The following is a 24249-nucleotide window of genomic DNA, read 5'->3' as shown; positions in this document are numbered from 1 at the left end:
TGATATTCTTTACTCTGAAATTTATTTTAGATGATATTAAAAGAGACACTCCAGAATTCTTTTAACTATTGACATGATATATTTTTTACATCCTTTAATTATTAATATTTTCATGCCTTTATATTTGAAGTAATTTAAAGTATTTAAAGTAATTTCTTATAAGAAGCATGTAATTAGGTGTTGTATTTATATCCCATCTGACAATATATCTCTCTCCGCTAGTATTCTCTCTCCTAATCAAATAAATAAATAAATAAATAAATAAATAAATAAATAAATAAATAAAGAGTTAGGGAAGTGTTACCTATCTGGAAAAAAATATTCTGGCACTGAAAGCCTTATTTCCTCCTTTCTGGTATTTATGCCTTAATATTTGTATACCCTAGTATAATGTTGAACAGAAAAAGATGATAGTAAACCACTTTTTTCCTAATTTGATCCTTTAGGATCAAAGAATTAAGTGTTTAACATTTTAATAAGATGTTCACCATACAATTTTTGTAAATATCCATTATCAGATTAAGTATCATTTTTGTGTTAGTTTACTTATCATTAATTGATAAATACAGAATTAATCAGGCTATCTCTTCTTCAGTGAACTTAGTTTATGTCTTAAGGTAATTTTCCCATTTCATCCAAGGTTCTAATTTTGTTGACTTAGTATTCTCGTATGTTTAATACTGATTAAGGTCTGTAGGATATGTAGTTTCTTATATTACTGATTGGTGTTTTCTCTCTTCAATTAAAGGCTTATCATTTTTTAGACCATTTTTTAAAAGATAGATTGATTGATTGATTGATTGATTTATCAGAGAGAGAGCACAAGCACAGGGAGTGGCAGGCAAAGGAGAAGCAGGCTCCCTGCTGAGAGAGGAGCCTGATATGGGACTAGATCCCAGGACCCTGGGATCATGACCGGAGCTGAAGCCAAATGCTTACCACCTGAGCCACCCAGGTATCCCATAAAGGCTTATCATTTTTGTTGAACTTTTCAATGAAGCAGGTTTTAGCTTTGTTACTCTGTTATATTTCAGTTTTTTGTTTGTTTTGGCTTTTATCTATTTTCTTCTTTCTACTTACTTTAGACATGCTTTGTTCCTATTTTTCTTAACTTCCTGTGAGGGCCTCTGGTCATTTAATCTTTCTTCCTTTCTAATATAAGCTTTTAGCCTTATAAATTTCCCTGTACATATAACTTTAGCTGCATACTCGCACATGCACCAATAGCGGGCCGTTTCCCAAGCCAGCAGAAAAGATCTCACCAGACACAAAATTTGCTGGCACTTTCATTATGGACTTTATGATTCCAAAGCTATGAAAAAATAAAGTCTGAGGAATTTTATAGTAGTCTGAGCTAGTCAATGCATATGGTCCTATGTTTTTTTTTGTTTTGTTTTGTTTTTAAGGATATTTTATCTGCATTTGCTTAAAAACAGTTTCTTTCTACCCTTATTTGTTCTTCATCTGACCTCCTCTGCTGTTGTGTGGTACTGGAGTGCTTACAGTCATTTTTAGGATCTGGCCCAGAAAAGGTTGAATAGTAGAGTTTGAACTTTGTGGAATAAATGTTTTTGTGTATCACTGGCCCCCTCCAATGACAGTAAACTTTTTGCTATCCGTCTCGGAATAGAACTAGGTTCCAGAAGTAATTGTACTGCCTACCATGCTTGTTCACTTCATATTGTGCCAGAGGAGTAAAACTTGAAATGATATTATGACATCATCGCGATACGACAAACTGCCCGGCATCCGATGTGAGTAGAGGAATAACAAGATTCCAAATGTCTGGAGCCAGAAGCTACTCTGTGGGAAACTATGCTATCATGAGGAATATAAAATTATATGAAGAAGACTGGTTCTCATTGATGTCTATTTAAAAAAGTAGTGTTCGTCCAGGAATATGCTCAGTACTGCAGCATATACAATGTAAGAAAATAACAATTTTTCACTTGTATTGGAATTGCGTGAAGTAGAATTTATCAGAAATCCTGTATTTGTAGGGCGTGTGCTTCCAGCATTAAAACAAATATTGAGTACTTAAGTGTGTGCACTGGATGAATGTTATATACTACAACTTATCATCGCATTGTATGAACTCATTGGCCATGATCTAGTTGCTGTTGGTTTGATACAAAATACTGACACTGACAAGGGTAACACACAAAATCCATTATATAAGTAATGCCGTAAAATCATCCATGATAAACTAGCTAATTTGTAGCGTCAGTTCAGCCAATATTTAAGACACCATAGCAAATGAAAACTTGCAATGCCCTGTATTTTTGTAGTCTAAGTGAAAGAATCTTGTTAATGGTTTATCCAAATTTAACAATAATTCTGAATATTTGCATGATATTTCCAGTATTGAGTTGTGAACCTGAGTGAACTATTTTCTAAACCTGCTTCTCTTTAATAATAATAATTTAAGATAAATTTTAATTAAGCTAGAGGAGAGAGCAAACTATAATTTCCACAAGATTGTATTACAAAGTCACTGTACTATGAAAAAGTCATCATAAAATATGCTAGTGATATTTTAGGGGGAAAAAAGATACTCTTTAGCTGTGTTGAGCTGTTCATTAATAAAATTGTTTTGTTATTTGAAGTTTGTGGTATTTGAAATTTGTGATTTACTTTCTCATTCTAAATTCGTATTCTTATGTAAATTAGTAATTGCAATTTACATTCTTTTTCTAAGAGGGCTCCACAAATTGTATCAGCTTCAGGTACCTCAAAACCTTGATCATCCTTTCCCTATATCCCTACAAAACATCAATTGCAATGATTAGCATTTCTTAAGACCCAGAGAGAATATTATCTTTTCTATTGTTACAGTTGATTGGACTGAGTCATAACCACATATCCACAGATAATAATTGAATTGGGTTTTGAATGCAGTCCGTATCTATCTAACTCAAAAGTCTGAACTGTATTTTCACTATACTCTGTTGTATCTAATAAACATGAATACCTGATTGTTTTCTGTTGTTTTGGGTTTCCATTTTTTAACCCTGGCATTTCCTCTGCCTCATATACTCTCTTGCTCTTAGTGATCTGGTCCTATATATTCATTTAATACCTGACTCTGGTTTATTTCCCGCAACTTGAGCCATGTCTTCTCTCTCACCACTAAATTTTGAATATACCTTTCTCTCACTTACATGCATGGGAAGAATGATTTCCTTCATGCTCATATTAATTTATTTTTATTTATTTATTTTTTTAAAGATTTTCCTTCTTTCTTCCACAGAGAGAGAGCGAGAGCAGGAACACAAGCAGGGGGAGTGGCAGAGGGAGAAGCAGGCCTCCCGCGGAGCAGGGAGCCCGACACAGGGCTCAATCCCAGGACTCTGGGAGCTGAAGGCAGACACTTAACGACCGAGCCACCCAGGCGCCACAACTCATATTAATTTAAACACACGTTTTGGTGCTTCATCTTATGTCTTACTTTCTGTTATGTTATTCTCTTTCCTGTGTGACTAACATTATTGTATCTTTTTCCATTGTTACATACTAACCCTGTATCCAAGGTATTTGGCTCCTTATACATTCCTTAATTTGATAACTATGAGGGGACTGTTTATGTTATAGAGAAGCTTGCAATTCTATAAATACATGAAGACAATTACAAATGAAAGATAATAAACTATTATAAAAAGTGGAAAAAGCCATAATGTATAGGTTGTTAGTATTACAGATTTGCAAATTATTTTAAAAACTGGTAGTAATTTTATTAACATGACATGAAAGTTCTTAAAACTGCCAGATAAGGAAAAACTAAATGTGAATTGTTAAAACCCCACTGAAAAAGTCTTGTAGAGATAGGAAACCATTTTCCTTCTTAAGTAAACCTTCCTATTATAGGCCATCACAAATACTTCTCACCAATATTTTCCAATACCAATTATTAATAGTTACTCTTTAATTACTTGCTAGACCAAAAATGATTTTAATTCATGCAAACTGGAGGAGCTATTACTATCCCCATTTGACAGATTATGAAACTTAAAACTTGGCATATTCAATTACTTTGAAAAATTCTATTTAAGGGGCGCCTGGGTGGCTCCGTTGGTTGAGCGACTGCCTTCGGCTCAGGTCATGATCCTGGAGTCCCGGGATCGAGTCCCACATCGGGCTCCCTGCTCAGCGGGGAGTCTGCTTCTCCCTCTGACTCTCCTCCCTCTCATGTGCGCTCTCTCCCTCTCATTCTCTCTCTCTCTTTCAAATAAATAAATAAATCTTTAAAAAAAAAAGAAAAATTCTATTTAAGTGTCAGGATAAACTGTCAAGCATGTGTATGACTTTAATTACTATTCTCTTAACCACCGTGATATGATGCCTTCCAGTTACATTTAGGTGTTCTTTACAAAACAGAGGTCGTTTTAAAGAAAACCAGTCAATTTTCTGCATGTGGCTGTCCAATTTTCCCAGCACCATCTGTTGAAGAGACTGTCTTTTTTCCATTGGATATTCTTTCCTGCTTTGTTGAAAATTAGTTGACCATAGAGTTGAGGGTCCATTTCTGGGCTCTCTATTCTGTTCCATTGATCTATGTGTCTGTTTTTGTGCCAGTACCATACTGTCTTGATGATTACACCTTTGTAATAGAGCTTGAAGTCCAGAATTGTGATGCCACCAGCTTTGGTTTTCTTTTTCAACATTCCTCTGGCTATTCGGGGTCTTTTCTGGTTCCATACAAGTTTTAGGATTTTTTTGTTCCAGCTCTGTGAAAAATGTAGATGGTATTTTGATCGGGATTGCATTGAAAGTGTAGATTGCTCTGAGCAGCACAGACATCTTCACAATATTTGTTCTTCCAATCCATGAGCATGGAATGTTTTTCCATCTCTTTGTCTTTGTCAATTTCTTTCATAAGTGTTCTGTAGTTTCTAGAGTATAGATCCTTTATGTCTTTGGTTAGGTTTATTCCTAGGTATCTTACAGTTTTTGGTGCTTTTGTAAATGGAATTGATTCCTTAATTTCTCTTTCTTCAGTGACATTGTTAGTGTATAGAAATGCAACTGATTTCTGTGCATTGATTTTGTATCCTGCCACATTGCTGAATTGCTGTATGAGTTCTAGTAATTTGGGGGTGGGGTTTTTTGGGTTTTCCACATAAAGTATCATGTCATCTGTGCACATGCACCCCAATATTCATAGCGGCAATATTCGCAAGGAGCAGAGATGTCCTTCAACAGATGAATAGAAAAAGAAGATGTGGTCCATCTATACAATGGAATACTACTCAGTCATCAGAAAGGATGAATACCCAACTTTTACATCAACATGGATGGGACTGGAGGAGATTATGCTAAGTGAAATAAGTCAAACAGAGAAAGACAATTATTATATGGTTTTACTTATGTGTGGAACATAAGGAATAGTGTGGAGGACCACAGGGGAAGGGAGGGAAAACTGAACGGGAAGAAATCGGAGAGGGTGACAAACCATGAAAGACTCTGGATTCCGGGAACCAAACTGAGGGTTACAGAAGGGAGGGGGCTGGGGGGATGGGTTAACTGGGTGATGGGTATTAAGGAGGGCTCGTGTGGTGATGAGCACTGGGTGTTACATGCAACTAATGAACCACTGAATTCTACATCAAAAATTAATGATGTACTATATGCTAGTTATAATAATAAATACATAATAATAAAAAACACAATAATAAAAATAATAAATGAAAAAATAAAAAGAATTAAAAAAATAAAGGAAACCAGTCAGTACAGATAGAGCTCAAATGCTGCAAATGATAATGCCTAATGTAAATATGAGGCCTAATCATGTAAGTCTGCTGTTTTGTTTTTTATTTAAGGGATACAGAAATCAAAATTCAGAGGGAGTATGAATCATTCAAATCTAACATAAAAAAAGGAAATAATTCTATTGGAAATCCATGATATGCTGAAGACAATGAGCAATCTCTCTTTCATTAAATAATTTATAAAAAGAGATATGTAATTAAAATCAAGGGAAGAATACGAGCTCTATCAAACTCAGTAAGAGAATTTAAACTTAATCTTTTACTCATCTTTCTCCTCATGGTATTTTTAAATTTCATGGAACTATCTTTTATGTAAATGTGTTTTTAATATAATAGGTTTCACATACACTGCAGGTTCTGATTGTGCAGCAAAAAACTCTGGTCTAGAAATAAGATGCATGTCAGTGGAATTATGAATAAAGGCATGTAGATGTATATTCTGAAGACAAGAATTTAATCCACTGGATTCGAATTTTCCATACTATGTGTAATAAGGGATCATTACCCTTATTTCTTTGTATTGCTAAAAATGCTCATTTGAGAGGTTGAATGCCAAGAACTAATAACAATTTGAAAAGGTTATTATATGTTATTCAAGGTTTCATGAAGTAATTTAAATTGAAAAAAAAATTCATTTTGGGAATTCTACCATAACTAGGGGTTTATCAGGTAGATTTGGCTAAAGTAAGTTGCAGGTATATATATATATGTATATATATGCATATACATATATATATATACACATACACGCATTTGTGCTACACAGTGGCACACTTCTCTTTTCCCACCAGAATATATACCCCTTCGGAAAGTATTCAATTTTCTATGCTTTATTAAACAGCTGTATATTAACATCTATAAAACTATGCATACATTTATATTAGTTGGATAAACTGTAGAAAAGGAAAACCTTTCATACTGTCTCTACTTTTTTTTTCAATTTTATTCATTTATATAAATTTATTAAAGGATGAAAATTATTTTAAATTTTAAATTAATATTAAAGGTATTTTTTAAAGATTATATTTATTTGAGAGAGAGAGAGCATGAGCAGGGGGAGGGGCAGAGGGAGAGAGAGAAGCAGACTCCCCACTTAGCAGGAAGCCCAATGCGGGGCTGGATCCCAGAACCCTAGGATCATGACCTGAGCCCAAGGCAGATGCTTAACTGACTGAGCCACCCAGGTGCCCAATAATCATGGTATTTTTAAATACATTTGAAACGTTATGGTTTTTGTAATTTATGTTAAATAATATTACAAACCGCGTTTTTAAAAATTTGAGGAGAGATGATGGACTCTAAAAAACAAACTGAGGTTTCTGGAGGGGAGGAGGGTGGGGGGATGGGTTAGCCTGGTGATGGGTATTGAGGAGGGCACATTCTGCATGGAGCACTGGGTGTTATGAACAAACAATGAATCATGGAACAGTACACCAAAACAAATTATGTAATATATGGTGATTAACATAACAATAAAAAAATCAATTAAAAAATTTGAAAGTGGGTTAAATGTGGGGAAATCATTAACACTATGATCATTCTGATATAAAATTTTCTACTTATGTCAGTCCCCAAGATGAGGATCAAGCCATGGGAGGAAGTAAAATCATTTCTCTCTTCTTTGACTTAACCGTCCATCCTTGTTTCCTGTTTACTTGCTTGCCAGAATTAATTGACAAGGATGGCTTGGGAAACATAGTGCAAATTCCATCCCGTGGCTCTTTGTAAACTAAACTGATAGCTATATAATATTGTTTAAGTGTGCAATTCCCTAGATAGAAATATGCCATAATTTACTCAGATTTCAGAAGCATAGGAATATTGTATCAAGCATTTTTACATGGAAAAAATTCCACATAAAACCTTTGATTTGCTACTAAAAGCAGCATTTTCTTATGGTGGTCCAAAAGCAGTTTTGACCCAAATGTTAAACTTTATGTCATGGCATATGCACATTCATTTTGTATTGTCCTGACAACCCTAATGATGTTTATGCAACCCAAGAAAATCCCAATTTCCCAATTCTGTGAAAGGCACATTCATTTTGCCAGGCATGCTTCCTAGAATATAATTATGATACATCAGTGGCAACAGCCATATTGTCCTATTAATAATCTTTCCATATATAATTGCTGTGATCTCATTTAATACTCCAATTTTTCCAAGTGGTATTGTATAAATATGAAAGGTGTGCTTTATTGTTTTCTAGAACATTGTTTAGAGGTAATATTTTAAACCATAATTATAAGATGAAGTACTTCGTTAAAGTTTTATAATTTTCTTCTAATCATGTATAGCTTTTTAAATTTTTATTCTCAATATTTCCGCTCTGCAACTTTTCTCTCTCTCTCTTTCTCTTTTTTTTAAGATTTTATTTATTTTGAGAGACAGGAGAGGGAGAGGGAGAGAGAGAATCTCAAGCAGACTCCACACTGAGCATGGAGCTGGACTAGGGTTCTATCTCACCACATTGAGATCATGACCTGAGCTGAAATCAAGAGTCAGATGCCTAACTGACTAAGCCATGCAGGTACCCCTCTTTTTTCTTTAAGAACCTCTGGAGGGACTTGGAAAAATTAGAGCAGAAAATTAATTTCCCTTCTAATTTTTTTTTCTATTAGCTATATACTATTTTATTAATGCTATTCTTTCTACCTTCACTGACTCTATATATCTTCACTCACACTTTATTATCTATTTTTTTCTAAACACAAATATTTTTCTAAACTCAAATAAAATGGCACCATCTCAATTCAAACATTAATGGAAATAATAAGCACAAAATAATAGCAATAATAGCATTTATTATGTGATTATATGTGTTAGGTGCATATATGCAAAATTTTATTGAGTCCTTACCTCAATCATATAAAATAAATATCATTTTTACCCTTATTAGTACAGATTAATAAACTGAGATTTAGTAAAGTTAAATAACTTATTCATGGTTATACAGATAGTAACTCAAGCACTTGGTTCTAATTCTATAATGTTAATCAGGTTTCTCTTTTGCATTTATCACTTTATATTCTAATTCTTTTTTTTTTAATATATTCTAATTCTTTTGTGAATGTATTGTCCAATATAATCTTGAATATCTGTAGTGGGTGCATAATAAATATGAGGTGAATTAATTATAAATGAAGGAGTTAAGTATTTTTCTTTATATAACATGACGTAGGTAATGATGTATGTGATAGAAGAGCTCCATCTGTTTAAGGAACTTAGTAAATCTTGCTGGGAAAGGGTGCCATTTGGGTAGAATACTGGTCACTGATTTTATCACATGGCCATCATGGGATCATACCCATGTCCAAAAGAAAGAATGCTGAAATGAAAACATAAAGGCTAAGAGAACTTTTGACTAAATTTTATCAGTTCTATCAGCAGATTCAATACTTATGTAACAATGACTTCAGTTGTGATGAGGAAAGACATTCACAGCCTTATTTCATGATGAGTAATTTAACAGAAGTTCACAGTTACAGGTGCTCTTGAGACAGACATCCTCTCTCAACTATAACTGCATGAGATTTACGATGGCAAATTTCAAAGAATGACTGAGAGGATCAAATCATATCAGAAAGAATGTTCTGGAAACCGACAGAACTATGTAGAGAGAAATTTGGAGGAAGCTGAGAATTCTATAAGAGAGAGTTGGTGAGAGTTGAGAGAGCTGGCCCCCCTTTTTTTTTCTGTCTCTCTCTTTACAGTTACTGTAATCCATTTCCCTCGTATTTGAGAAAACATAAGTTGTAGAATTAATGGGTAATTTTCACTGATAGAGTTGAACCATCTAATATCTACCACATAGATATTAGAAGAGTTAAAATTTTATGTTACCTACTTTGGACTAAGGTATGCCAAGCAATAAAATTTGACACTCAAACAAAAATTAAAATGATGAAAAATATTTTAGCCCTTAAGATTCTTCAAAAACTGAATGTAATTTAAAAATAAGGATAGCATATGTTTAAACATCTGTGCTCTTTATTCATACAACAAAATTATCTGCCTTGCAATATTTTTTGTAAGTTGTTTTGAGAACTCTCTAGTCATCTGGTGAATCAACTGTTTAGTAATTCTCTAGGGTTTCTCAGTGAAGGGATTCTTCATTGTTCATATGAATTTTTATATTTTAGACTTCTGAGATGTCTTGGCATCAACCAAAACCAACCTTTATTTCCAGAAAGTGAAGTGTCTAGAAAAACAACTTTGGGTATTATTTTTTGTTTGTTTTTAGTTTAAATAAGCAAACATAAGATGTTCATATGTTTCATAAAGTATTTCATTGAGTTGGAAAATATAAAAAAAAATTTACCAGTAAATATTCAAGTAATTTTACAAATGAATTTGGAAATTTTGATTGTTTTTTAGAAGCACAGAATCAGTAACACCATTCTTTAAGTTTGATGCTATTTTTATTTATATAGTTTCTCACATGTAGAATCTGAGGAGGAGGGCAAAACATCACCAAGACTCCTTATTATAAACCCAGTAAATGGCAGATCCTTGAATCAAGCTTATTTTCTGACTCTAGCATCCATTATATTTCTCAGATCATTCTTCGTTAATCTGCTTTTGCTATTGTATTACCTATTTATGTAATAGAGGGAAAATCATTTAAAATTGTTCCTGCACATATGAAAAAGAAAAAGTTGTGTTGATGATCTCTAGAGTTCTCTCAAACTCTGGAAGAATACTAATATGACAACTGATTTATTTGTATTTCTTTATTTACAGCTCTGAACAAAATCATATTAAAATCAAAGTTTTGACAAATGAGTAATAACTGTATGTTATGTTCATTTATCGGGCAAATAATTCTAACAAGATCAGTGAAATAGAGTCTAATAGAAGTAAAAGAACTTAGAAGCACAAGACAAAAAATTTTTAGTGCTGGGGTGTACAATTGTGTTACTAGCATTGAGAATAAGTGATCAATGCCGCACCCCACCCCCGAAAAAAGCAATGCTTGTACTTTGCTGAAAAGGATTTTTTTTTTTTTTTCAAGCAGGCTCCACACCTAGCATGGAGCCCAACATGGGGCTTGAACTCATGACCTTGAGAACAAGACCTGAGGTGAGATTAAGAGTTAGATGCTTAACCAACTGAGCCACCCAGGCAACCCAAAAAGCATCTTTCTTAATGAGGGTTTGCTTATTGGGTTTTCTATAGTTAGAATTACTTTTTAATATCTGTGACTCAAACACTTTCCTAGAGGTAATATTTATAGACTGGTTTCCATTTTCAAAATGTTCTCACATATTTTATCTAATTTCATTCTATTATAATACTCTGAGTTAAACTGAGCAAGGTTTAACTCCATTTTGCAGGTGCTGAATTTGATATGCTGAAGAAGAATCTGTGCAAAATATTCATGGCTGTTTAGAGAAAGATGGTTATGTAGGGGCGCCTGGGTGGCTCAGTCAGTTAAGCGTCTGCCTTCAGCTCAGGTCATGATCTCAGGGTCTTGGGATCGAGCCCCACGTCAGGGTCCCCTGTTCAGTGGGGAGCCTGTTTCTCCCTCTCTCTCTGCTGTTCCCTCTACTTATGCTCTCTCACTGTCTGTCAAATAAATGAATAAAATCTTCAAAAAAAAATAAGATGGTTATGTAAAAAGTGTGTCTTACAACTACTAGAAACTCCTCTCACACACAAAAAAATGCAACATGATTTTTTCTTGAGCAATGTCTCAGTATTTGATTATTATGACTAACAATGTACTTTTACAAATCAAATAAGGTAATGGCTTTGTGGGGAAAGTTAAAAATCTACCCAAATGGAACACTTCTATAGTTAATATGTAATGCTTTTATAGTAACTACATTTTTAAGTCTTATGTTTATGAATGTTATACTAATACACTTAAGAGTATAGAAATCTTATAACCATTATATCGATAAGGTTCTTATAACCATTATATCCCTTATGGATATGATGATTGTATAGTACAAATGTTGCTGCTTAGCACTTTAAAAACTTAAATTTCAAAGAACAAAGTCTTGATTTAACAAATTGAACCCTAAATTGATTAATCTAAGTTTAAGAGATGATTAACAAATTCAGAGAGTAGGTTAAATTTAGGAAATATGTAACTCCATATGATAATATATTAAGATCTTTGAAAATTTAGTCTAATAGATAATTCTTTCAGTGAAGCAACTATTCTTTCATTATTTTCAGTGGAAGGATCATCCACCATTATTTCTCCCTCAGTACAGCCATGTTTTCCCTACATTTCATTTACACCATTTCAGCAAAATCATTCAGTTAGAGCTTTTTTCTTTCTATCAGCCAAAATCTTATCAAATGAAATGAGTAGGTGGCTGGGTAAAGATGCCTGGGGTTTTTTATTTAAGGTCACTGGCAGAGCCGCGTATTGTTACATTGCCGTGCAGTGCTGGGCAAGGATTTATTTATAATCTAGAGCATACACATCCACAAACAGCTTAAATCCCTGCTGTGCTCCCAATAAACATTTAACATATTCTGCTCCATTTACTATAGGACTATAATCAAGGCCGTAGATGCTGGATCACCAGTGCTGCATAGTTAGGGGAATACAGAGATACTGACTGGACGACAGGTGAAAACCATAATTACGGGTGTTTGCAGAAGACTGGATCCCTTGTCACTCTTAATGAAGCAATGATACATTGTACATAAGCTTTGGAGAAAAGATGTCTGTGCTCAAATGTTGGTGCTGCCACTGACTATTTCAGCTTAGGCATGCCAATAAGCTGAGTGTCATTTTTCTCACATTGAAAAAGAATGATTCCAACAAGATTACTTCTAAAATCCATGGAAATTCTAAAATGCAGTAACTTCTTTTATCTTTAAATTTAATATTATAAAATGAGTTACTTGTTTCTAGTTATCCTTCCTTTCAATGTTCAACGTACTTTAGTAAATGTTATAGAACACTATATAACGAAATTAAAAATATAATTTATTTTATCTTCTTTGATCAAGTTTAAGATCAGGAATTACAACCAAACCTTTCTTCTCCAGCTGTTTTTGGAAGCAGTAAGGCTGAAAATACCACCGTTGTGGTCATTCATTATCACTTATGCATCAAAATTTTTAGTATTCACTTATATACGCACTAGCAAAAATTAGTAAGCAGACAACCAGGGTTATTATCTTTTAAATTATAGAAAGCATTTGTCACATCGTAGAGATTTTTAATATGAATGCCTGTGTTCCCACTTAGATGGCCTGACCAAAGAAAGTACCAGGCTTTGCCACTATTGATACAACAAATGTGTACAATATTCTTAAGATCTATGATGTAGATGCATGTGAGTTTTGAAAGGAAGGTAAATAAGAGATATTTAAAACACAACAATCCATAGATCTAGCATTGACCCATATATTGCAACTTGATGGTTTGATTCATTTTTGTTCATTTCTCAAGAGTTTAAAAAAGTCAAAGGATTTGACCCCAAACTTCTTTGCTTATATAAATATTAAATTAATCAGGTGGAACTAAAATGAGCATAAGACTTCAGGACCATATCTTCTTCCATTGCTCTGCAATGTTCTAAATCAATTCACTACCAAAGCAAAGACTAGCAAATTTGAATTATGCCTTCATCTCTCTTATTAACCTTCTAAATGACCTATAAGTTCAGTTCAATTTGTAAGTGGAATGAAAGCTTGAATATGGAAAACAAGAAATAAGTGCTCTCTATTACTTAAACAAAAACTTCATAATGTCAGAATATGAAAAAGAAATATATATATATTTCTAAATTATCATTTATTCATCTTTCAGAGAACATTTCTGTGGCTCCCCCCGCCCCCAAGTGGATTTTGGATTGCATGAACATTTTTACAGAACGCTAATTTAACACAAGTTCATTTGGGTGTGATTTTCCCTTCAAAACTCTCCTAAAAACTCACGGCTAGCATGGTTTAAGACAGTAAGTAAGAAATTTGACATCATGAGTATCAAGGAGTTGGTGATGTTAGAAATTGTGAACTCAAGAGCCTGTTGAGGCTAGGCAGTCATGATTATCAGTAAATCAAGCAGTCAGATTATTAGGAAACAGAAAGATGAGTTCTGTGATCAAAGTATTGTGTATGCTCTTCTTAAGTCCTGCCCACACCCCCAGCAGTGGGATTCCTTTTGCCTGAGGCTTTCTTTTGCTGCATTTATATACTCACGGCCAGAAAGCCCTCAACCAATGAAGGATGGAAATTTGTTTTCCAATATTCGGGCTCCCTTGCCCAGAGGGAGGAATAACTCTGAGGTGCTTGTTGCATACTTGCTCTCTGAATTTGCCGGCAAGATTAAGCTCCAGCTACCCACAGAACGAGCTTCCTTGATAGTGCACCCGACGTGGGCTCTTTTCCGCTTTCTGCCTCACTTCCACATCCCTTGCCAGAGTTTCTTGGATCACCACTCAAATAAACTACTTGTATTCGAATATTTGCCTCAGGATATGCTTCTAGGGGAGCTGAAAACCCAAAATACCTGTCTCAATGTGTTCGAATTAAAATAAATAAACACAAACCTATAAAAGGCAGGATAAGACACACATACCTCTTTATCATAATCATACAACACTTTCTGTGTCCTTACTGAAACCCTTCTATCAGGACCTACACATGTGGTTCCCTCAGTTAGGTCTTTAATTCCATGCTTAACCGTGGTCACAGAAGAGGTTGAAGCAAATCAGCCCAAATACGATTCAAACTGGAGTCATTTTTATGCTAGTATAGCCCCAATTCTACTTTTTTTTTACACTTCTATGACTGAATGCCTAGGAATGAGGCAATTCATGAAACTGCTTTGAATTTTAGTTTATAAACCCTAAAAACAAGATATATTTCCTCTGTGTATTTTTGAGAAATCAAATTAATCTTGATTTTAAGCATTTATTTTAACAGGGGAATGGGATATTTAATCTACACCATTATTAATAATCTCCTTTTGCCCTGAGGGTAGAAACTGGTTTCTTGGGGCCAAAGTGCCTAATGGTCCCCTTCAGTTGTCAGTTTAATAGTTACTGATGATACCCTTTTTATCGCAGTCCCTGTGCTCTCTTCAGGTCAACTGCTATGCATGTTTGGGTTACCGACCTGTGTGGCAAAGCTCAGAGCTCTAGAACCCTCCCACATACCACAAAGACACTCGGAGGTCCTGCCAGATATTCAGAGAACAGCTGAACACCAGGGGGGAGTCCTGTGGAGTTTTGGGGGGTTTCTGGGAAATTTCCTTTTGGTCTGAGGAAATCTCAAACTGTCTCTCAGACTCATTCAATTTCCTCTTCCTTCCTTTCCTCCTCCTCTTCATCTTCATCCTCCACCTAGCTTCCTTTGCCTCCCATCTCCCATAGTCCTTGATTCCATCACTGTATTCCATCTCATTTCAGCTTCTTTCTGCTATAAACTGCTTATAATTAGGAATTAAAAGGCAGATGAGAAAGTATCCTAAAGTACCTTTTTGCATTGCATGTGCCCACAAACTTGCCAGTAGGTTTACCAACAGGTAAAAAAGATATTAAGGAAAAAAATCTTAATTCATATTTCAACGTTCATTATAAAACTCAATGGAACCCAACCTACATTAGAAATTAGTTTTTGAACTTAAAACTGTGTAGCAGTGGTATCCAAAGTGGGGTTATTATGATAATATATTGGTATGTTGCACTTAATAAGAAAAACCGCTCTATTTAGTTTTCATCTTGTCATTTTTATTGTCTTTTTAAAGACCTGTATGATAATATACATTATATGAGGGAATGGTATTCTGAGGAAACATGATCAATTTTTTTATTCTTACTACTAGAAAATACTAAAAAGATAAAGACGAATCTTCAAGAGCCTAAAACCTTATTTTTTCACCACATTTTATCCCAGATCTCAAGAGTACGGAACACAAAGACTACAAATTGAGCATTACTACTATTAGGCACTCATACAGATAATTTCCTGTAAGTAGATCTTCAAATACATACACTGAACTGCTACCAAGATATCTTGTTTACTCTACAGTGATGAGCAATTACAAGCAGACCCTAATTATCATGGTGATTCTTTCATTCATAATATTTTTTTTTCCTTTTTAATTCATGTTTTTGTTACTATTTTGCTGAGTGAATCCATGGGTTAATTTTTCAGAAATACATTTTCTGAGGCACTGCATGTCTAAAAATATATATATATTTTTCCATACTAGTTGTTCATTCAGGCTAAGTATAGAACTTTAGGTTCAAAATCCTTTTACCTTATCACTTTATTAAGGCAAGTTTGAGTTTCTTTACTTTTGTTCTTAAGCTCTGAAATTCTTTTAGAGTTTCATTGTTATCCTTAATGAATGCAATTTTTCTTTTATCTCTATTTTTATCCTTAATAAAAACATATGATTTAGTTTGGCTTACCCTAAATGTAGAACGTAAGACAGGGACCAAAAAGCAGGAGTAAGGAAGCAGAGAACATGAGACAGAAAGGGGGAAAGGCAACGTAGGGTACATTACTGAGAATGCTGATGTAGCCATTAGGTAGTCAATTCCATCAGGACCTCTGAGAGGAACAGACTGCCTCTTACAACTGTTTATCTGCAGGGGAGGAGTTTGGGATATCTCCCCACAGCTTCCACCCTCTACTGATTGAGGACTGTCTCTAAGTGTTTTAATTCCCCCAAATTTCCAAGATTCTCTTATATGGAGGACAAGGGCTCCTAGAACTTCCAAGAAATACTGAGACAGAGAGGAAAAGAGAAGAGATGTGCATTCTTGAGGTAGGACTTGGTCAGCATACCCAAAACTCCAACTGAAATCCTAGGTGAGGCTTTGACAAAGAAAACAAAAAAGTATATAGTTAAGCTGAAAGGGTAACATGAAACTGTTACTGAGACCTAATTGACTCTCATATCTCAAGAGTTGCTGGGCTCAGGAAAACAGCACTAACAAATACCCACCTGCTGAGGGCAATACTTATCGGTATAAAAAAGGGGATGGGTCCCCTTTTTTACTTTACCTCCATTTCCATTCACTAATGCTTGTGGGCCCACTCTGCAGAACATACCAGAATCTGGTCATTTAGTCATCTATACTTCCGAAGTCCTATTCTAAGTTAGCATCAGTTCTCACTTGCACCCCCATAACAATCCTGCTCAGATCTCCCAGGCTCCACCTCTAGATTCTACACCCATTCTCCACAGAATGACCATAGTTATATTTTCAAGGGGTACATTTTTAAAAGACTTCTCTCCTGCTTAAATTCCTCCAGTATCTTCCCACTGTAATCAGAATAAAACGCTGCGGTCCCTTTCCTGATTTGGCTCCTACCTACCCCTCCAAATCTACCCTTCAGCCAGCTAACCCTCATTGATTATGCTGTCAATATCTGACCTTTCAAATGTGTCAAGCTCTCTCTACCTTTGTCTTCGCTGCCACTTTTTTTTTTTTTTTTTTTTTAATGTGAGTCCCTCAAATCTTTGCAGGTTGGCTTTGGGTTCAGGTCTCAATTCAGACCTTCTGCAGTCAGGCCTACCCTGATTTACAGGCTCAAAAACCACTCCCATGCTCTATGTCTATTTTCCTATTTGATATCCTTCCATGCACTTAACAATTCTGATAGTAATTAACTTATGTCTATGTGTTTACATGAATTTACAACGCTCTCTCTAAGAAAATACAAAGGACACTCTTCTGTTCATATTTTATTCTAGTTTCTGGTCTCTAATAGTTAATTAATATGTTTTAAGTAACTGATATGTTTGGGTCAGCTTGAATTCCACAGTCAATCACTGTAATCATTCTCTTGCTTAAACCTTCAATGATTTTACCCTCTTTCCATTCATTGTTCTTCGTACTTACTTGTCTGAAACATAATCCTATAACTCTCCACCAAGTTCATACAAGAATTATTGTGCTTTAAGATACTTGGAGAAAAACACCTCCATGCTGACTTGACTCAGTTTAAATTAATCAACACTAGCTCGCATGGACCTTAGCAAAGCCTAGAAAAAAGTGCTGCATTTCTTGACCTTTATCTCTCCACTCTCCTAGGTGATCACTTGTGATCTTAGACTTCGGCACTTCAAAAATCACATCCTATCTCTCATTGTTGGCCTCACTTCCTTTTATCACCAAGAAAAAATAATCAAAAGAGCATTTCCATAAGTTCTCAACACCATCTTTACTTTTAAAAGAAAACTGACGCATATGGAAAATTTTGAGAGTTTGAGCAAAAATTGATTCACATCAGGCAGCATCTAATCTAGCAGATAGAAAGAAGCTCCAAAGGTGCTGTACAAAATGGAAGACTTTATAGGCTGAAGGGAACAGGACAAGGAATTTACACTAGGCAAAAAAGCAGGTTTGTTATTGCAAGGATACCTTCCTCTGTGAAATGGCAGGGGTCTATCAGGCAGATTGACTAACTAGTGCTGATCAGGTGATTCCTGACTGACTGGTTTAAGATTCCATTTCTAGGGAAGTAAAAACTGTAATTACCCTAAGTCACAGTTTGGCGATATGGGCATAGCATAGGCAATTTCCTTTTGGGGCCTGCTGTCTTATTTTAATATGAAACACCTGTCTTATTTGTGTCTTTCCATAAAGATGAACCACCTCAGCTCCTAGCTAAGGCCAACCTCTCTACTTAGTCACTGTATGGTGTAGGGGAAATATAATTAAAAATAAAATTTCCTGCCAACCCAGAACACCTCTTCACAAAGGAGGAGAAAGAAAACAGTTTTATTATTGAATAAGCATTAAACCAGAATGTGATGTACATCTAAGGGAGTCCACTAAAGACAGGAAAAAATCACCCATTTACTTAAATCAAGCAGATACAACCCATTACATACATGTTCTTAAGACAAACTGTTCTTAACTAAGAGGACTTGACAGCACCATTGGTCACACACAGTTCACCCTAAATTTACCTGGAATTCTGATCATCTGTGTTAGCTAACTGGCTTTATCCAAAGGTAAACTAAACGTCTATCTTCATGACAGAAGGTAGTTTTGCAATTTGGAGTGAGGTACCTACTGAAGTGAGGCCCCTACCTTCTCTCAGAAACGGTGAAATAAAGCTCTAAATTCCTTTCAAAGGGAAGCTTCCCAGGTCTTTTAGAAAAACATTCCTGGGCTCTAAGACCAGCAAGAGATTTATTTAGCTTTTAAATGATTTGCATACATATATCAAAGGGGTAGAGAAATAATTTACAAATACCTAAAGAAAATGCTGTCTGAAGAAAATGTTCTAAGAAAAGGCAAGAGACTGGGTATCTTCCTCTTTGCATGGGAAAAGTATTACTTTTTCTTTAAATTTGTATTTACCCTTACAATACCATTCCTTCCTTTCTTCAGTACCATCAAATATTTTTATTTACTGGATTGTTTCCATAAACATACAAATGTGCTATAATTTCTCTCACTCAACCAAAAAATTAAAAAAAAAAACAATTTGCCATTGACTGCACCTTCTATCTATTTATAGCCCTATCCTTTTCCTTACACAAGAGTCTTTGAAAAAATTTCTGTATAAATTGTGTCAAATTTCTCTTTCCAGGCTCCCTTGAAACCACTCCACTTACAATATCCATGTTGCTGTATATTCATCTTTCTTTATTTAACAACAGCATTTAACACACTGACTATATGTGTGTGTACATGTATCTGTATATATGTATATATATACATATAATCATATATACACATGTAATCAGACTTCACATTATACACACACACACACACACATATATATATAAAATCACATTTCTCCTGTCATTTTAATTTTTATTCTCATTGGAACTCATTTCTTCACTTGGTTTCTAGTTTGCCACGTGAAACTTATTTTCCTTCTTTCTCTAGTTAATATTCCTCAGAAAACTCTGCTGGATTCCCCCTCATCTAAATATCCCAACATCATAACACTAGAGTCTGTTCTGCCCTTGAACTGAGTCTCTACCTATATTTACTCCTTTGGTAATATGTTTTCCTGGTTTTAAATACCATATACATACATATACTAATTATTTACAAATTTCTATTTCTAGCCTAACTCTCTCCTTTGAACAACAGACTCATGAACCCCAATGAAAATCAAATATACATCAAAAACTTAATGCACCCAGAGTTGATCTCCTGATATTCTCCACACATCTGTCTTCCATGGTTTTGTAAATGGTAAACCTGACCTCTAGTAGCTCAGCTTCCAAATCTGGAGCTATTGCAACACCTCCCCAACATCTCCTATTCTCTTTTCCCTGCTTTATTTTTCTCATTTGTTCTTATGACTAGACAATGTGGGTTGGACATCCTACCTGTTTATCTTTATTATTTTCAACATCCTTCAGTAGAAAGTAAGGGTCATAAAAAAAATATTCTCTTCATCACTATATTCTTGTGTCTGGTCCAATGAGTACTCAGTAAATACCTGTTGGATTAATGAATAAAAATGAAGATTTTCTACATTAGACAAATTTTATTTTTAATTGCCTGGATATTAGGCTATGCAGGAGTAAGGAGGAAATACGTTGAGTTCCTGATAGATAAATCTGAGACTGAGAAATCCCATTTAGTAGGTCCAAAGGTAGACTCATATAGCATTACCAATGAAATTATTTCAGAATTTAAAACGTCCATGCCTGTTCTTGTACCTTGAATTTTTCATTAGTTGGATTGCAACAGTAATTGACCAAAAGAAATTTCAATATAAAAAATTCAGTTTCATCAGTGAAAATAAATAAAGCTTAGGGATATTTATATCCTTTTTATAGTAGGTCATTTGCAATATTTCATAAATAATGTGTTCTCACCAGTGTTTTTCTTTTTCTCCCCACTTCTCCGCTTGCTAACCTCTCTTCTATTATAGCTTCAGGTAATCTTACTGGCTCTGACAATTAATTTTTTCACAATTCTATCTTCCCTTGTGATAAAAAAGAATTGAGCTTTCCCTGGAGTAAACTGTGAGCGCTGCAGAGAATAACTGTCTTTACTTCAGACATGGGTCTGCTCAGAAGTACTCTAGACTGATTTCTCATCATGTTGACATGACTGTGGATGCTTCTTCATAAATTTGTTTATGTTCTCTGTGCCAAACAAAGGAGGCATAATCTTTAATATCTAAGTAGAGAAAATAATATTTATGAATCAATGTGTTTCTCTTTGGCTTGCACATCAGTTGAGCCCTTGAAAGTTAAAACTTCTCTTGTTCATAAGCACCCAATAGGTAGTATTTTTAAGTATGTTTTAAAATTGACATCACTCTAAAAAATGACTCCATGTAGTCATTCATTTTTGCCATGAAATTGTTTTGCTAGTGTTATTAAATAATAACTATATTAAATTGATAAGAATTTAATCAATTCAATAGTAACATTAAGCTACACTTTTGATTACTTATATGAGTTGAATCCAGTAGTTTGTGCATATGCAACTTTTACAAAAAATACCTTTCTAATATTACGCTAATTTTATTCCCATTTTGAAAATGAATAAACTGAGCTGTAGATAATAAATGTATTGTTGAACATTAAACCAGGACTAAGTATAGAAACATGGGGTTTACAAATTGTGGATGTGGCTTCCACTTGCAAATATAACCAGTGAATTCTACACAAAGCCTTGAGGATAGAATTAAACACAAAACCACGGTGCACAGATGCACACTTTGTATCTTATAGCTCTAGACACTATGTGTACATGGACCAAGACATGAGAGGTATGTACTGAAGTCATGCAATGAAACAGCCCTAAATGTAGTTAGAATCAACACATTTTGTTTGTTCCTCCTTGTGGTAGATAGGATTCATGAGTCATTATTAACTAGCATAATAACATTGCTAATAACAATTATTTACTAATATCAGCTGATGAATATTTTACATATATAAATTATAGATTTTATGAACCTAAATTTACCAACTAGAATTATTTAGACATTTGGTCAATAATTTCATGTTTATGGCAGAGTTATAATTTATCTAGACACTTGTCTATCCATATTTCATTTGCCTTGATATAAACCTATTTTTGAAATAGGTTTGGGTGACTTGCAAAATCCAAAGAGCTATGTAGGCACTTTTATTTGTGTAATAGGTACTTTGGATTTTCATATGTTCGAGATTTAAGGAAAGACAGTGGAAGAATTAGGTAAAAAATATTGAAGATGTGTATATATATTTTTATATATATATATATATACACACATCTATACACATATACACATATACACAGACACACATCACATTGAAAAAATAAGCATAAAAATAAAAATAAATATGGCTTTGAATATTAAAATTTGCATTTTAAAATCTGAATTCCATTTTGTATTCAAAAATTAGAATGTGACTTTTATTTTTCATTATGCATTACAATCACAATTTTTCAACCATATATACTAGAAATAAAACCAAATATGTGATTATTTTTCTGAGAATTATATACATTAGCTCCACTTAAATGGAAAATAATATTTATCAGGAAAACTCATAATTTTGTATTTAAAAATTATATTTTAAAGACTATTCCTTTTAGCTTGAATCCATAGTTTAAAATGGGAACATCCAGGGGTGCCAGGGTGGCTCAGTAAGTTAGGCGTCCAACTCTTGGTTTTGGCTCAGGTCATGATCTCATGGGTCATGATCTCATGGGTCTTGAGATCAAGCCCTGTGTCAGCCTCTGCACTCAGTGGGGAGTCTCCTTGCAGATTCTTTCCCTCTGCCCCTCCCCCACTCGTGCTCACTTTCTCGCAAATAAATAAATCTTTAAAAAAATAAAATAAAATGGGAATATCCATAAATATGGATTACATAATAAACTACCATCATTTTGAAAAAATATCCCAGTCTGTTGGGATACCATTTACTGTATCTCTCTGAAGGATCATGCTGGAAGCCCTCTCTACCTTTTCACTGAATTTGTATAGGCAGTTGCAAGCACGCTGAAGATTCTTCAGATAAATTCACTCTCCCTTGCAAAATACATAGTCTTTGTATGTTAGTAAAATTAAGTTTGTGTCATAGGGAATTGAGAATCACTATGTTAACTATTTCTCTGCAAATGATATACGTATTCTTTCTGGCCTCCAGCATAATTTTTTAATTAGTGGAACCATCCTGGAACTAGAACAATCCATTCTTTTGGTTAGAGACTGAAGAGAAATGAAATGAATTGGTTTCATAATACACAATTTTATCCTGGGACTTACATGCTCAAATTCATTCATTCATTTTGCTGAATGAATAAACAATCCTGATAAATAAAAATTATTCAAATTGAATGTAAAGTAATCAGGCTTTTGTGCACTGATCTTTGCTAATTATCTAAGTTTTAATAAGAGTATAGCCTATATTTTATGTTTCACTCTTTTTTATGTTTGCCATATTTTCTGGTGCTTAGAGAGATGCTAAAAATATTTGCTGAATGAATATATTCACAGAGTTAATGGTAATTTAAGTTTAAAATAAAAGAAAATAAATACAAATTGAAATAGCCAATGATGGTATTTTCTACATAAGTTTTTATAAAGGAACAGTTAAGTGATTTTAGAAAGCATACTTTGCATATTAAAAATTAAGTTGTTAACATTTTAGTATTTGGTGGCAAACATATATAATGTAATATCTATAAAGTCTTTTCACAGTCTTCATGTTTTTCATGATTGAATGAAGTGAGACTAGATATAATGTTTAAATGTTTACAAGCATTTGAATAAAAAATGATTGATAATTTGACAAATACTAATTGCATACTGGTAGAAATTCTTTTAAGGGAGTGGAAACAATGTTGGTATCTCAAGGTAGTCATTAAGTGCTTCATGGTCTCATGAAATTTCTGAACAGATAGCATTAATCTCCTTCATTTGCAGGGAATACACCCCAAGTGGATGCCTGAAACCACGGTTAGTACTGAATCCTATATATAAAATTATTTTTTTCTATACATACCTACCTATAATAAAGTTTAATTTATAAATTAAGCACAGTAAGAAATTAACAACAATAACTAACAATAAAATAGAACAATCATAACAATGTATTGTAATGAGAGTTATGTGAATGTGGTCTCTCTCTCTCAAAATATCTTACTGTTACTGTACTTACCCTTCTTGTGATGATGTGAGTTGATAAAATGCCTACATGCTGAGATGAAATGAGGAGAATGACATGGGCATTGTGACATAGCCATCAGGCTACTATTGACCTTCTGACAGTGAGTCAGGAGGAGGATCATCTGCTTCAGGACACAGCTGACCCTACGTAACCATAACCATGCAAAGCGAAATGGCAGATGGGGGCGGGGAACTACTATATTATTAAAATGCCTGTTATAATACATTCTTTTAGAGGCAAAATGATCCTCAATTTTTAAGAAAAAAACCTTTTCCTTAAATTTGTTTCTACAGATTGTTACAGATCTTAATTCAGCCTGATAAAACCAAGTGATAAATAGACTGCCTATTTTATCTAGATATAACATATGGCTTTAGCAATTTACATTGAATTTTTAGATGTATT

At 34.1% G+C, this 24249-nt stretch overlaps 1 long non-coding RNA gene across 1 annotated transcript in view; it reads right to left on the bottom strand.

Annotated features, from left to right (window-relative positions):
* The window catches only part of LOC112826605 (uncharacterized), a 65731-nt gene extending 41852 nt beyond the window's left edge, over nt 1-23879 (bottom strand). The window contains exons 1-2 of the long non-coding RNA XR_003208989.2: nt 23836-23879; nt 20053-20165 (exon numbers count right to left, since the gene is read on the bottom strand). This is a non-coding gene — a long non-coding RNA (uncharacterized lncRNA). The remainder of the gene's footprint in view (nt 1-20052; nt 20166-23835) is intronic.
* Nucleotides 23880-24249: the final 370 nt, after the last annotated feature.

The sequence above is a fragment of the Callorhinus ursinus genome, unplaced genomic scaffold (genome assembly GCF_003265705.2).
Source record: "Callorhinus ursinus isolate GAN/ISIS: 27379988/994484 unplaced genomic scaffold, GSC_fseal_2.0 scaffold7, whole genome shotgun sequence".
In the NCBI taxonomy this organism is placed as follows: domain Eukaryota; kingdom Metazoa; phylum Chordata; class Mammalia; order Carnivora; family Otariidae; genus Callorhinus; species Callorhinus ursinus.
The sequence above is the reverse complement of the archived record's forward strand: the minus strand, read 5'-3'. Positions and strand labels throughout refer to the sequence as shown.